Source organism: Gorilla gorilla, chromosome 5 (assembly GCF_029281585.2).
Source record: "Gorilla gorilla gorilla isolate KB3781 chromosome 5, NHGRI_mGorGor1-v2.1_pri, whole genome shotgun sequence".
In the NCBI taxonomy this organism is placed as follows: domain Eukaryota; kingdom Metazoa; phylum Chordata; class Mammalia; order Primates; family Hominidae; genus Gorilla; species Gorilla gorilla.
The window spans coordinates 172,723,879-172,737,658 of record NC_073229.2 but is presented as its reverse complement, the minus strand read 5'-3'; the positions used below and the strand labels follow the sequence as shown (position 1 = coordinate 172,737,658).

Genomic DNA, 13,780 nt, shown 5'->3' with positions numbered 1-13,780 from the left:
TGTATGATTTTGAGAAGGATTTGTTTCCATCAAGGAAGTGGCCAAACAAGGGCTGGGGGGCCACATGGCAAACCTGTTCTCCACGGGGTTCTTAAGATTTTTTTGGTGCCATGAGCTTCTTTGACTGTCTGGTGAAGCCTGTGTATCTTTTCTCAAAATAATGTTTTTAATATGCATAGTCTAAAATACATAGAATTACAAAGAAACCAATGAAATCAAAACAAAGTAATGTAAATTTTTTTTAAAAAAACAAATTTGTGGCCAGTTGCTGTGGCTCACGCCTGTTATCTCAGCACTTTGGGAAGCCATGGCAGGAGGATCACTTGAGGCCAGGAGTTCAAGACCGTCCTCGACAACATCGCAAGACCTCGTCTCTACAAAATTCTTTTAAAAATTAGCCAGGCATGGTGTGCACACCTGTAGTCCTAGCTGCTTGGGAGGCTGAGACGGTAGGATCACTTCAGCCCAGAAGTTTGAGGCTGCAGTGAGCTATGATTACGCCACTGCACTCCAGCCTGGGTGGCAGAGTGAGACCCTGTCTCAAAAAAACAAAACAAAACAAACAAAAAGCAAAACCAAATTTGTGATAAAGTTTGATGATTAATTCTATGTGTGAACTTTATGGCATCATGGGGAGCCCAGAGAGCTGGCTAAACATGATTTCTGGGTATGTCTGTGAGGGTGTTTCCAGATGAGGTTAGAATTGAATGGCAGCCTCAGTAAAGCATTGTAGATGGGCATCAGCCAATCTATTGAGGGACCGAATACAACAAAAAGCTGGAGGAAAGGGGAATTTGCTCGCTGTGCCTGACTGTTGAGCACAGACATCTGTCTTCACCCTTCAGTGGAAACTTACACCATTGGTCCCCTGGTTCTCAGAACTGTACCACCAGGCTCCCCAAGTCTCTAGCTTGAAGATGGCAGGTTGTGGGACTTCTTGACCTCCATGATTATGATAGACAATACCTTATTTTATTTATACACAGACACAGACACACACAAACACAAATACACACGCACATATATATGTATACAGGATAAAATTCCTAAAAAGGAAAATAACTCAAAGTTTAGACAGGGTTTCATTTTAACATTAATGCATTTTGCCTGGTTTTTTTTTAAGTGGAGTCCTTATTTAACAGGAGGAATGGGCCCTCCTGCCTCCCTGCTTCCATAACCCCGGGATAGACTTCACAGCCTATGGAGTCATCACACCACACTGTCATTAGTGCCCATGTTGATGTTCTCCTCCCTGGACTGAGCTCCCAGGGAGCAAGAATTGACATGCTGCATCATTCCTACCCCACCAACCAGCGCAGCGCCTCCTCCGTGCCAGGGCTCCACAGGTATTTGTTGGATGAAGAGTACACAACAAGAAAGTATGCCAGCACCTATTTTTTTTTTCCTTTTTCAGGAGGCTACCCCAAGGGAGAGTGGAATTGAGCAAAAATGGAATGTGCAGCCTGGGGACTTTAGGTCTGTGTTCCAGCCTGTGCCTGCCAGCCTTGGCCACTCTGCCCTAACTTCTAGTTCTGCCTTCTGGGATGTTGCTTTGCATAAGCAGGATAGGGCAGATATCTATATCTATAGATATAGATATAGATACACATTTAATTATATTATAGTAACATATATTATATAATATATAAATGTTATATATTATATAATATATAAATGTTATATATTATATAATATATAAATGTTATATTAATTATATCATATAATTATATAATTATATAATACATAAAATAATTATATAATTAATATATATTATATTTACATTGTATATATTATTATATATGCACATATGCATATAAAATATAAAATATAAGTATACTATAGGTAATATAATTATATATAACATAAAATTTTATATATACATATAAAATATGTGTGTATATATGCATATATGTACACATACATATGCATATATGTACACATACATATTTTTTTACCCCCTCTGGAGAACTGTAATACACAAGTGCTTCTATATTACCGCACTAAAAACCAAGATCTAGCAGTGGGTTCAATAGCTACATCATTTCTAAGTAGTGATGAGTACAAATAACATCATGGGCTATTTGTAGCCACTCTGAAGTGACATGAAAATATATGTGTTTTGAACACTTCCGCTTCCGGTTTATTTACTTATTTTTGAGACAGAGTCTTACTCTGTTGCTCAGGTTGGAGTGCCGTGGCATGATCTCAGCTCACTGCAGACTCTGCCTCCTGGGTTCAAACTATCCTCCCACCTCAGACTCTCAAGTAGCTGGGTAGCTGGGATTATAGGCATGAACCATCACAACCAGCTGTTTTTGTGTATTTTAGTAGAGAGGGGGTTTCGCCATGTTGGCCAGGCTGGTCTCGAACTCCTGGCCTCAAGCCATCTGCCTGCCTCGGCCTCCCATAGTGCTGAGATTACAGGTGTGAGCCACCATGCCCAGCCCATTTTCGGTTCTTTATTCCAGAAGTTGCTGGCTGAGGTAGCGTGTGGGTCAGTGTGCTTTCTGTGGGATTCCACCATGGCGTACCACAGCCAGGGCCAGAAAGTGCAGAAGGTTATGGTGCAGCCCATCAACCTCATCTTCAGATACTTACAAAATAGACCCTGGATTCAGGTGTGGGTCTATGAGCAAGTGAATCTGGACAGGAAGCTTTATCACTGGTTTTGATGAGTGTAAGAACCTTGTATTAGATGATGCAGAAGAGATTCATTCTAAAACAAAGTCAAGAAAACAGCTGGGTCGGATCATGCTAAAAGGATGTACTATTACTCTGCTACAAAGTGTCTCCAACTAGAAATGATCAATTAAGTGAGAAATTGTTGAGAAGGATACACTTTGTTTTTTAGATGTCCTTTGTCCAATATGAACATTTATTCACATTGTTTTGATTACCCTTATGTCATTACAAGATGACAATAAATGCTGTAGGATTGTTTGAATTGAAAGAAAGAAAGAAAAAGAAAGGAAAGAAAGAAGAATTAGAGAGAGAGAAAGAAGGAAAGGAAGAAAGGAGGAAAGAAAGAAGGAAAGAAAGAAAAGAAAAGAAAGAGAAAGAAAGAAAAGAAAGAAAGAAAAATATCTGTGGTTTGTATGGGTGATGTCACAGACAGTGCTAATACTGGCAATTGTTGCTTACATTCAGAATTGAAGAAAATGCTAAATTGCAGTCAGAAGTTAGTTGGAAGGAAAAAAATGCTAAAATTCTTCTATTCACGTTTGTGGACCCCTGAGTTAAGAATCTCTGCAAGAGGCAGTTCCAGCATTAGCATGGAGGTTGACCAAGATTTCACCATATATCAGGCCGGTATTTTTGAGGTTCGCACCAGGGAAACTACCTAAACACAAGTGTCAGCCATTTCTATGTCCTTTATATGCATCAAATACTGTTCTGGAACAGAGGCACCTTTAGATGCCTCTCTGGATGACCCACTGAAAGGCCTCTGCTACTCCTCTTGTCTCTCCCCTGCCATAATTGCTGCCTCCTGCATGAGGAAGCAAACAAAACACAAATGCATGTGGTCTGAAATGTGAGGAAGAGGAAAGTTCCTGGCTTCACAATGCTTGCTCACATGAAAACACAATCATGTACTTCATCATTCTTGGTGGAAGGGTTGTGTGGTTCTGCCCACGCCTTCGCCAAGTGAGTCAGTCAAAGAGGAAATGCTTGTGTATTTGCATGGGTGGTGCTAGGCAGGATAACTGACCCACTGACCACTGGTGAGGATAAAGACATGACTTACTTCCTTCACTGTGTTGCACAGCTTGTAAAGCAACGTCCCAGAAGAGAGAACTAGAAGTTAGGGCAGAGTGGCCAAGGCTGGCAGGCACAGGCTGGAGCAGACCTAAAGTCCCCAGGCTGCACATTCCTTTTTTGCTCATTTCCACTCTCCCTTGGGGTAGCCTCCTGAAAAAAGAAAAAAAAAAAGGTGCTGGTGTTAACTTTCTGGTTGTGTACTCTTCATCCAACAAATACCTGTGGAGCCCTGGCACGGAGGAGGCGCTGCGCTGGTTGGTGGGGTAGGAATGATGCAGCATGCCAATTCTTGCTTCCTGGGAGCTCAGTCCAGGGAGGAGAATATCGATGTGGGCACTAATGACAGTGTGGTGTGATGACTCCATAGGCTGCGAAGTCTATCCCAGGGCTGTGGAAGCAGGGAGGCAGGAGAGCCCTTTCCTCCCGTTAAATAAGGACTCCACTTTTTAAAAAATGACATGCAAAATGCTTTAATATCAAAATGAAACCCTGTCTAAACTTTGAGTTATTTTCCTTTTTAGGAATTTTATCTTGTACAGAAACATAACCAACAAATATTTAGCCAGGAAGAAAGAAAGGAGACACAGAGTGACTTGTCATCACCCTGGTGAAAGCACTCAGTTTCCACCGCCTCTCACTTCCAAGACACTTTTTGTCCAGCCCTACTCCCTGCCAAAGCCAATAAAAACACGAAGTCAAAAATAAGGATAAAGCAGTCTATAAAATTCCATAAAGCAACTAAATTTGAAGACAAATTCTGGTTGCCATCCCTTAGAAGTGAGTGAGTTAGTATCTGGCGATGAATGAAGGAAACCGTGACAGAAGCTCAGACCTCTGAGACAGCACTCAGCACAGCCTCTGCCCGCATGGTTTAGCAAGTGCTAGAAGCAGGGCCAAGGCCAGTGTGGCTTAGCATTCTGCTCCCTGAGGAAATCAGGCCAAGAGACATCGCAGCGCTCAGCGTTTGGGTGAAACATGGAGATCTTTCCACTAATGTTGATGGAGGGACAGCCTCTTACTTGTCTTCTCCATGACTACCCATTGTTTTTCTGGGTGGAAAAATAGGAGAGGGAAGCTTGGGTTGATAACCTGGACACTAGCACAAGTGGCCACCTGCATGGCAACCAAGTAGTTAACACATTTCTGAGGGCAGCTTTGGGAAAGTAACGGGTGCTAGCAATGCCACCTCTCCTTTCTCTGCCAAATATGAGAGTAAATTAATTGTCCAATTTGCACATTTTTAGAGAGTGTTATAATAGAAACCAGCCCATCCATTTTTCCACCATTGGGCATATATTTGGCCTCACCTGGCAGTGCCTGAAGAAACAATTTGATTTCTTGGTTTGTGAAAATCATTCTTTACATACCTTTTGAAAAGATTCCCACAAGGAACGCTATGCATTTTCTCCAATTTTGGAGGGGAAAAATATCTGCAAGGAAAGTTTGAGTATTTGTAACATCCTCCACGATCCGACCAGCATGAACCCCTCATCAAACGTTCTTTTGTGGGCTACTCCCTTAAACCTCAAAGCAGGGGAGGAACCCTAGGGAGGGAGAATGGGAGGTCCCCGATGGCTGGCGCAACCACAGTCTCCATCTGTCCTGACAGCGCAGAGAAATACTACCACGGGACTCAGCAAAGCCCAATTCCATACGTTTGGAGCTGGGACTAACTAGGAAGTGCCTAGGTGCCAAAGTAAATGAGCTTCCTCCCTGGGGTGGTGCCAAGGCCCTGAATTTAGACCACAGCTGAAAGGGCCCTTGGAAAACTTGTGGAAAGCTCCCCTAGGAAGATGGAAGAAATGCACACACTGTCCCTGTGTCCAGCACTGAATCTGCTCTGCAAATCACTGCAGGGTATTGCAAGAGCTGCAGCCATCTCATGTGGAGCCTTCTTCTGGTCTCTAGGTGGACTCTGGCAGCCACTGGGGCCCTTGCAGATGTAGTGAACCATTCTGCAGAGACGAACTCAAACCAAGAGAAAGGATAACTTGTTTTTGGTCCAAGCTTCAGGTCCCAGATATGGGGCAACTTAGAATGTCTCCCTCTTTATCCACCTTTCCTCCAAACCTACCATTACCCACTGCTTCTTTTTTTTCTTCAACTTTTAAGCTCAGGGGTACATGTGCAGGATGTGCAGTTTTGTTACATAGGTAAACGTGTGCCATGGTTGTTTCCTGCACAGGTCGCCCATCACCTCGGTATTCAGCCCAGCATCCATTAGTTATTCCTCCTGATGCTCTCCCTCCTGCCATTCCCCACTCTGATGGGCCTCAGTGTGTGTTCCTCCCCACCACGTGTCCATGTGTTCTCATCATTTAGCTCCCACTTCTAAGCGATAACATGTAGTGTTTGGTTTTCTGTTCCTGCATTAGTTTGCTGAGGATGATAATAGTTTTCAACTCCATCCACGTCCCTGTAAAGGACACGATCTCATTCTTTTTATGGCTGTGTAGTATTCCATGGTGTATATGTATCCTATTTTCTTTACTCAGTCTATCATTGATGAGCATTTGGGTTGATTCCACATCTTTTCTATTGTGAATAGTGCTGCCATGAACATACGCATGCATGTATCTTTATAACAGAATGATGTATATTCCTTTGGGTATATGCTCAGTAATGGGATTGCTTGGTCAAATGGTGTTTCTGCCTCTAGATCTTTAAGGAATTGCCACACTGTCTTCCACAACAGTTGAACTAATTTACACTCCCACCAATACCCACTGCTTCTAAAACAATCTCTTGAAATAGATTTTCACCTTGGCGCATGGGATAGAAGCCAAGAGGAGGCTTATTGGAGCTAGAAGAGGACTGGAATTAGCCAATGGGGAAGTGGGTGAAATGAATCTCAGAAGAGCTATTCCAGAGGACAAAGGGACAGTGAGGTCCCATCTTCTGATGTGCCCTAATGACCTCGGTATGGAAACCCCAAACCCTATCCCCCCACCTGTCAAGAAGAGAGAGAGGTCAGCCTCCAGCCTGCCTCAGCTGTCCTGCGCCTGCCCCGGTGCCTACATGGTCTTCAGAGAGAGAGGCCTTGTCTTCCTGAGGGAGACGTTCCCAGGTCTGCCCTCCCAGGCAGCTGCATGAGACAGATGGCATCCAGGCTGCGATGGAAGGGAGGGGAGAGGCCAGGACCAGCGCAAAGTCCCTAACTTCCCCTGCATGGCTTCGCTGAGTTCTGACCAGAGTTCCTACAGTGGGGGGAGCTTGAGCCCTTTCTGAGCTTAGAGTGTAAACTCTAACGAGCCTGGCTAAGCCGGACTTGAAGCAGCTGCCAAATGAAAAAGACCTGCCAGTTCTCCGCCTAGGTGGATACCCAGTCACCCCCATGCAGTTTCAGGCGCCCCTCCTAGTGACTCCATTTTAAGGCAAGTAGTCACTAATTACCCGGGGACATTGTTGGTCAAGCAGATCAAAGAGTTTAGTTGCTTTCAGAGATGGGACAAACTGGAAGTTCTCGGCATTCTCTTACCTCTATTACAGGACCTTTAGACTAATGACATGTTTAATTAAACAGGAGCATGTATGAGATAGCAACATGTCCTCCCACAGAATTTCAGCCAATCTGTGTCACTTTCAAATGTGGTTTTACATTGATTTGTTAGGACTTGATGGTTTAGGAAAAGGCAAAGGAAGAAATGAGATGCTTTGCAGGTTTAAACTGTTAGATGGGCCCCCTTCCTCTGGGATCTTCTGTGATTCTGAGATCCGATGCCTTAACTAAGGGCGTTCTGGGCTGTCAGGAAGGGGTGGTGTTGACTGGAGTTACTCGAGTCTTGCTGAAGGAGGCTTGACTTCAGATGGTAAAATTCAGACAGACAGAGAAAGAAGAATGTGGGGAGGACTCTAGGATAGGAAGAAAATTCAAGCACGGATGAAATAGGAGTCACCATGCGATATTCAGGAGACACTGAGGGGACATTGAGATATTCAGGATGAATCGTTATTTACTGAAGGAGCCTGTGGTAAATAAGAGGTTTTTCTCTATGCGGAGGCACTAGAGCCAGGGGAATCCATGTTCAGCTAGATCATTGAGTTCTGAATCTTCCCTCTCCAAAACTCCTGTTAGCTCCACACATTCCAAAGCTCTGAAATGAGACAGCTACAGAATCTTTCTCTCCCTTTCCCTGCCTTGACTACTGCCAATCAGGGCAGGCGTTCTTGCAAATGCTTTATAATTGAAGCAGGAAAACAATGCCCTGGCTCCAAAGTGGCATTGAGGACCCAAGCTATGTCTAGTTTCTGATTTTCCTCCCTGTTGGGTGGGCTTGAGTCCCTGACGTGGTCCATGTGGCTGCTGCCCTACCCTCATCTTTACTGTTGCCTGGGAGGTGGCAGGAGAGTCTTCTATGAGTGAGGAAAATATCACCCTCCGCCTGTGCCTTATTGGATACAATTGGGTCCTGTGGCCACTACTGGCTGCAAGGGAAGCTGGCAAAGGGGGCTTGGGAGGGGGGGGCTGACACAGCTGCCACTGGTTTGAGCCAATTACGATTCATGTCCTGGGACTGGAAATAATGAGGCCAAACAAAGCAGAGATTCTGCCATCAGACAGCAGAGGGGTGGTTTTCGGAGAAAGGTCAGTGGGGCAGGCAGGTCTTTTCCTGGCACCTGCTATGTGCACAAATAATGACAATGAGGCTGAGCAGTGAAAGGACCTGCCTGGGGTCACAGAGCAAGCACAACTCCAGAGCACACCACCTCCAGGCTGGGCGCTGTCTTTTCTCCTGTGATCCCAGCACAGTGGACCAAGTGCTGGTGGCTCAATGTAAATTTCAAGGCCCCAGGAACTCCTTCACTGAAGATACTCATAGTTTTTAACCCTTACTATGCATCAGAATAACCTGTGGAACTTGCAAAAACTCATGAATGTCCAGACTTCATTCCCTGAAGTTCAGATTCAATTGGTCTGCAGTAGGTCCCAGGCAGCCTCCTTTGCAAAGCTTCCCAGGTATAATGGTGTTCTACTCTCCCCAGTTATTCAATGAAGCACAAACTTAGGTGTTTCTATGAAGGAATTTTGTAGATGAAATTAAAGCCCCAAATCAGTTGACTTTAACTAAGGGAGAGTATCCTAGACCAGCAGTCCCCAACCGTTTTGTCACTGGTCACCAGTTCCATGCAAGAAAATTTTTCCATAGATGGGGCAGGGTGCAAGGGGATGGTTTCAGGATGATTCAAGCATGTTTCATTTATTGTGCATCTTTCTTTCTATTATTATTAAATACTCACCATAATGTAGAATCAGTGGGAGCCCTGAGCTTGTCTTCCTGCAACTAGATGGTCCCTTCTGGGGGTGATGGGAGGCAGCGACAGATCATCAGGCATTAGATTCTCATAAGGAGCCTGAAGCCTAGATCCCTTGCATGTGTAGTTCACAGTAGGGTTTGCACTCCTGTGAGAATCCAATGCCACTGATCTCACAGGCAATCAGATCCTAACAGGCCATGGACTGGTACCAGTCTGTGGCCCAGGGGCTGGGGACCCCTGTCCTAGACAATCCAGATGGGCCTGATTCAATGCATCAGAAGGCCTTAGAAGCAAAGCTGAGGCGTCCTTGATGAAGAAGAAATGTCATGGTGGACAGCAGCGTCAGCTGGTGTCTGTGAGTTCCAGCCTGTCCTTCCTGATGATCAACCTGCCCTATGGATTTCAGACTTGCCTCGTCACACCTCGCAATTAAGCCAATTCCATGCAAAAAATCTCGAATTATACATCTCTCACGGGCTCTGTTGAGAACCAGGGAGTTATTCAGTAGTTGTTAAGCCAAAGGGCATCAGAATAAAATGACACAAGGTCAAATCTCATCTCTTCTCCCTGCGACCTTCGTGGCTGCAGTTCCTTCAGCTATAAAGTGGGGATCTCGGTGTTCGGTGCACAGGCATCCTGTGAAGGGTAACTGCTCTCAGGAGTGTGTACGTTCACTACACATCAGGACTGAGTGATGGCAGCTGCTCTTATACTGCTAGGCTATTCTGGGCCATGAGCAAATAAATGTTCAGACAAAAAATGCGGCTGGTGTTCCCTCACCATTGCTTGACATCTAAAGTTTAGGGCCTTGGAGTGACCTAATCCGGCTTCCCCCAGCTTGCTCCCGCAGTAGGCAAGAGGGCGCCTGCGCACACACAGACACGTGGACGCTGCACCCCAGCAGGTGCAGGACACCGAGGCGGCCGCCCAGCTCCGGTCATGAAAGCAGCCAGGAGTTCCATCGGTCACCCATCAATGCTTTCCTGGGAGTTTTAATAGGTGTTTTGGTTACAGGACTCCAGGTCTCGCTGCTCACTTGGTGAGTCGTGGCGGTCCTGCCGGCCCTGCTGCCGCCGCACTCGGTTTCGGGGCTGCGGCTCGGCTCCGCACCGCGCGGCGTGGACGCGCTCCTCCCGGGGGCTCCCGCGCCTCCCACCAGCGCCTCCCGGCGAGCTGGCTCGGCCTCCAGCCTGGCGAAGCAGTGCCCTCTGGCGGCCACGCACTGCAGCAGCGGCTCGCTCGGCAAGACGGAGGCCGAAACCTGAAACCGGCTCTGGGCCCTGATTTCTTTCTAAGCCACTGCTTTTTGACTTGGAAATCCATAAGAAATCCAAAATTGCATGTTTTTCTCTTTTTTTATGAAAGAATTTTTGTATTTTCCACAGACAATAAATTAGATGTTTCTATTCCTGGTAGTGCCCAATGTGAGGATGGATACATTTAGCACCTGCACATGTGAAGGTGACCCGACATTAAAAGTAGGGAAACTCCGTGTGGATTTCGGTGATGAGCTACACGTGCGCAAAACCACCCTTGATAGTCATTTCCACAACTTCCAGTCCTGAGAACTGGTCACTCCAGCAGGTTTAAGGTAATAATCTGTGGGTCAAATTTAAGCCTTGGATACGCAGAGAGGAGCCGCCTCTTTGTCTATTTACCCTGTCACTAGCCATCCGCGTATGGACCTCAGCCCCTCGTGTCACCCCTCTGGGTCTCCGTCTCCTAACCTAGGAAAGAAGAGGATTAAAATAGAGCCTCTTCAGCGTTTGCATGTAGGATCCAAGGGCTAGTCATTCTGGGATAGTCATTCATTCAGCAAATACCATGTGTCAAGTGGAGAGGGTTCAGGTTCACCAGGGAGCAAACCTGTGCGTTCCTGGATGTTAAATTGTAGCAAGGGAGAAAGGTACTAAGCAATAAACCTAAAGATGACACAGTGTGTTAGAAGGTGAGAATGAACGCCAGGTGGAAACTGGCACAGGTGTGGGACTTGAGAGTGGTCGCCCAGGGAAAGGCTGAGGGAGAGGCAGTTTCAGATGACGGAATCAGGCCGGGACTCTGAAAAGTGTCCTTTGAGCAAAGACCTGTAGAAGGGCATGAGAAAACCATAGGGTCTTTCTGAAGAAGAGCCTTCCAGGCGGAAGGAAGCCTGCAGAGGCCCGAGGTGAGAGCGGTCCGATAAACTTGCGGACCAAGGAGAAAGCCTGTGTGGCTGAATCAGAGTGGCTGAAGAGTAGCGATGGCTGGGGAGGCTAGGAGGTCACAAGAGATGGTTACACAGAACCTGCTGGGCCACCGCAAAGGATTTGCCCTTGACTCTGAAAGAAACGGGGCCATTGGAGGTTTTGAGCAGAGGAGTGGCACGATCTGCCTGATGTTTTCACAGGTCTGTCTTAGCCTGCTCGGGCTGCCATACATAACAAAATGCCATAGACTGGGTAACTTACACAGCAAACATTTTCTCACAGCTCTGGAGGCTAGAAAGTCCAAGAAAGTCCGGTGAGGAGGCTGGGCGCTGTGACTCACGCCTGTAACCCCAGCACTTTGGGAGGCTGAGGCAGGTGGATCACTAGGTCAGGAGTTCGAGACCAGCCTGGCCAATATAGTGAAACCCCATCTCTACTAAAAATACAAAAATTAGCTGGGTGTGGTGGCACGTGCCTGTAGTCCCAGCTACTCGGGAGGCTGAGGCAGGAAAATCACTTGAACCCAGGAGGTGGAAGTTGCAGTGTGCCGAGATCACGCCATTGCACTCTAGCCTGGCGACAGAGCGAGACTCCATCTCAGAAAAAAAAAAAATCAAAAAGGCCTCCATTTCAAAAACAACAACTTAAAAAAAAAAGAAAGTCCAGTGAGGGTCCTCTTTCTGGCTTGCACACGGCTGGCCACCTGCCCACTGTGTCTTCACATGGTAGAGAGAGAAAGTAATGCCTGGTGTCTTCTTCCTCTTCCCATAAGGGCACTAATCCCATCATGCAGCTCCGCCTGTGTGACCTCATCCAAATCTAATAATCTCCCACAGGCCCCACCTCCAAATACCATCACACTGGAGGTTGGGGCTTCAACATACGAATTTGGGGGAGATTCAAGTGTTCAGCCCTTAACAAGGTCACCCAGGCTACTGTATGAGCTACTGTAGATCACAAGGGTGGGCGGAGATGGGGGCAGGAAAAGCAGGAAACCACAGTGAGCATCGAGGCGAGGGTGGTGGCTGTGGCTTGGGCTGGTTTGGTAGTAGTGGAGACGGTGAGGAATAGTCAGATTCTGGAGAGACTTTGAAAGCAGAGACCACAGGATTTCCCAACAGGTTGAATGCAGAATGTGAAAGGAAAAAGAAGTAAAGGATGATTAAGTCTGAACGAAGTAACTGGAAGCTGTTATTGAGAGAGGAAATTGACATGGGTGGGGCAGAGATCTGCAGGGGGGGCCAGATATTTCATTTGGGACATGTTGATAAACTTTAAGACATCTGTTTGTGAAGAGAGAGAAGTGAATGTGCAAAGTTCAGGAGATTCAGGGGACAGTTGTTGCTAGAGATAATTTTCATCCTATAAAGAACGTGGGTTCTAGAGTCAAGCAGATTTGTGCTCAAATCTCAGTCCTGTTACTTACTGTCTATGTCAGCCTGAAACAATGTCTTAGCTTCTCTGAACGTTGTTATTCAATATTTATATTTTCAGCTCCTCATGTGTCAGGCACTGTACCGGGTACTGGGATTGAAAAAATAAGCAAAGCAAAGTCCCTGTGCTCATGGACTCTACACTGGTCAAACAGGGATGAGAATAAATGTCCACTTAGTGTTCATTGAATGAATGAAGTGTATAAACTGCCTCAGGCACTCAGTATAGTGATTTGCCCAGTAAATAGCTGCTCTCACCACGCTTTCCTTGCTTTCTACCCATTGGAGGACAATTTGTGTTGCATACTCGGACTGACAAGTAAAGATCTAGAGGACATTTTGGGTGCCACGGAAACTATAGAACTGATTCCCCAAGACTAGAAGGTGGTCCCAAATACCAGAAATTATAGAATAATATGTTGCCTGCACAGCAGAATACAGCCTCTGATTTTCCTTCTTTGGAATTATTCTAGAGACCAGATACTAAACCCAGCTCAGGGACATTGCAACAATGACCAAAATTGAGCTGGTGCTTGAGGATGCATGGGTAGTCTAACAAGCAAATAGCTGGGGCAGCATCTTACCATGAGGGTTGTTCTCATTGTAATCAGCATCCTCTTAGATAGAAGCGCTACATTTCTTCTTAAGTGACAAATTTCTGGGATTGCTTCTTTTACTCTAAGCTAACTCTTGGAGATGAAAAGTCAACCACAGAGAGATCACCAAGGGCGAGAAGAGGCCCTGGGATGGAAGTCTGAGGCCCCTGAACATTCAAAGGGTGGGCAGAGAAAGAGGCTGCCAAGGGTACTGAGAGGCAGTGGCTGTTGAGATGGGAGAGGGCAGAGGGGAGCGGGGAAGATCAAGAATGGGAAGTGGGAGCAAAGGGCAGCCCCATGCAATGCTGCAGAGAAGACAAGGAAGTGGAAGCCGGGGAGGTCGCACTGGATTTAGCAATGTTGCTTCCGTCCGTGGCCTTAGTTGCATCCAGGGAGCAGTGGGCTGAGGAATATATGAAGGATAAGGAAGAAGAGACAATGGACAGAAACATAATTCAAGATATTTGGCTGTGAAAAGCAGGAGACTGGATTATCTAGACAAGGAAAATGTGAGTTTGAGAGAGAGTTTTTCAAAGGAAAGAATGGTGAA

The 13,780-nt window shown here is 46.1% G+C and overlaps 1 pseudogene; it reads left to right on the top strand.

The window, feature by feature from the left end:
* The first annotated feature begins 2,522 nt into the window (after nt 1-2,522).
* Nucleotides 2,523-2,824, top strand: LOC101125457 (small nuclear ribonucleoprotein E-like; annotated as a pseudogene).
* Nucleotides 2,825-13,780: the final 10,956 nt, after the last annotated feature.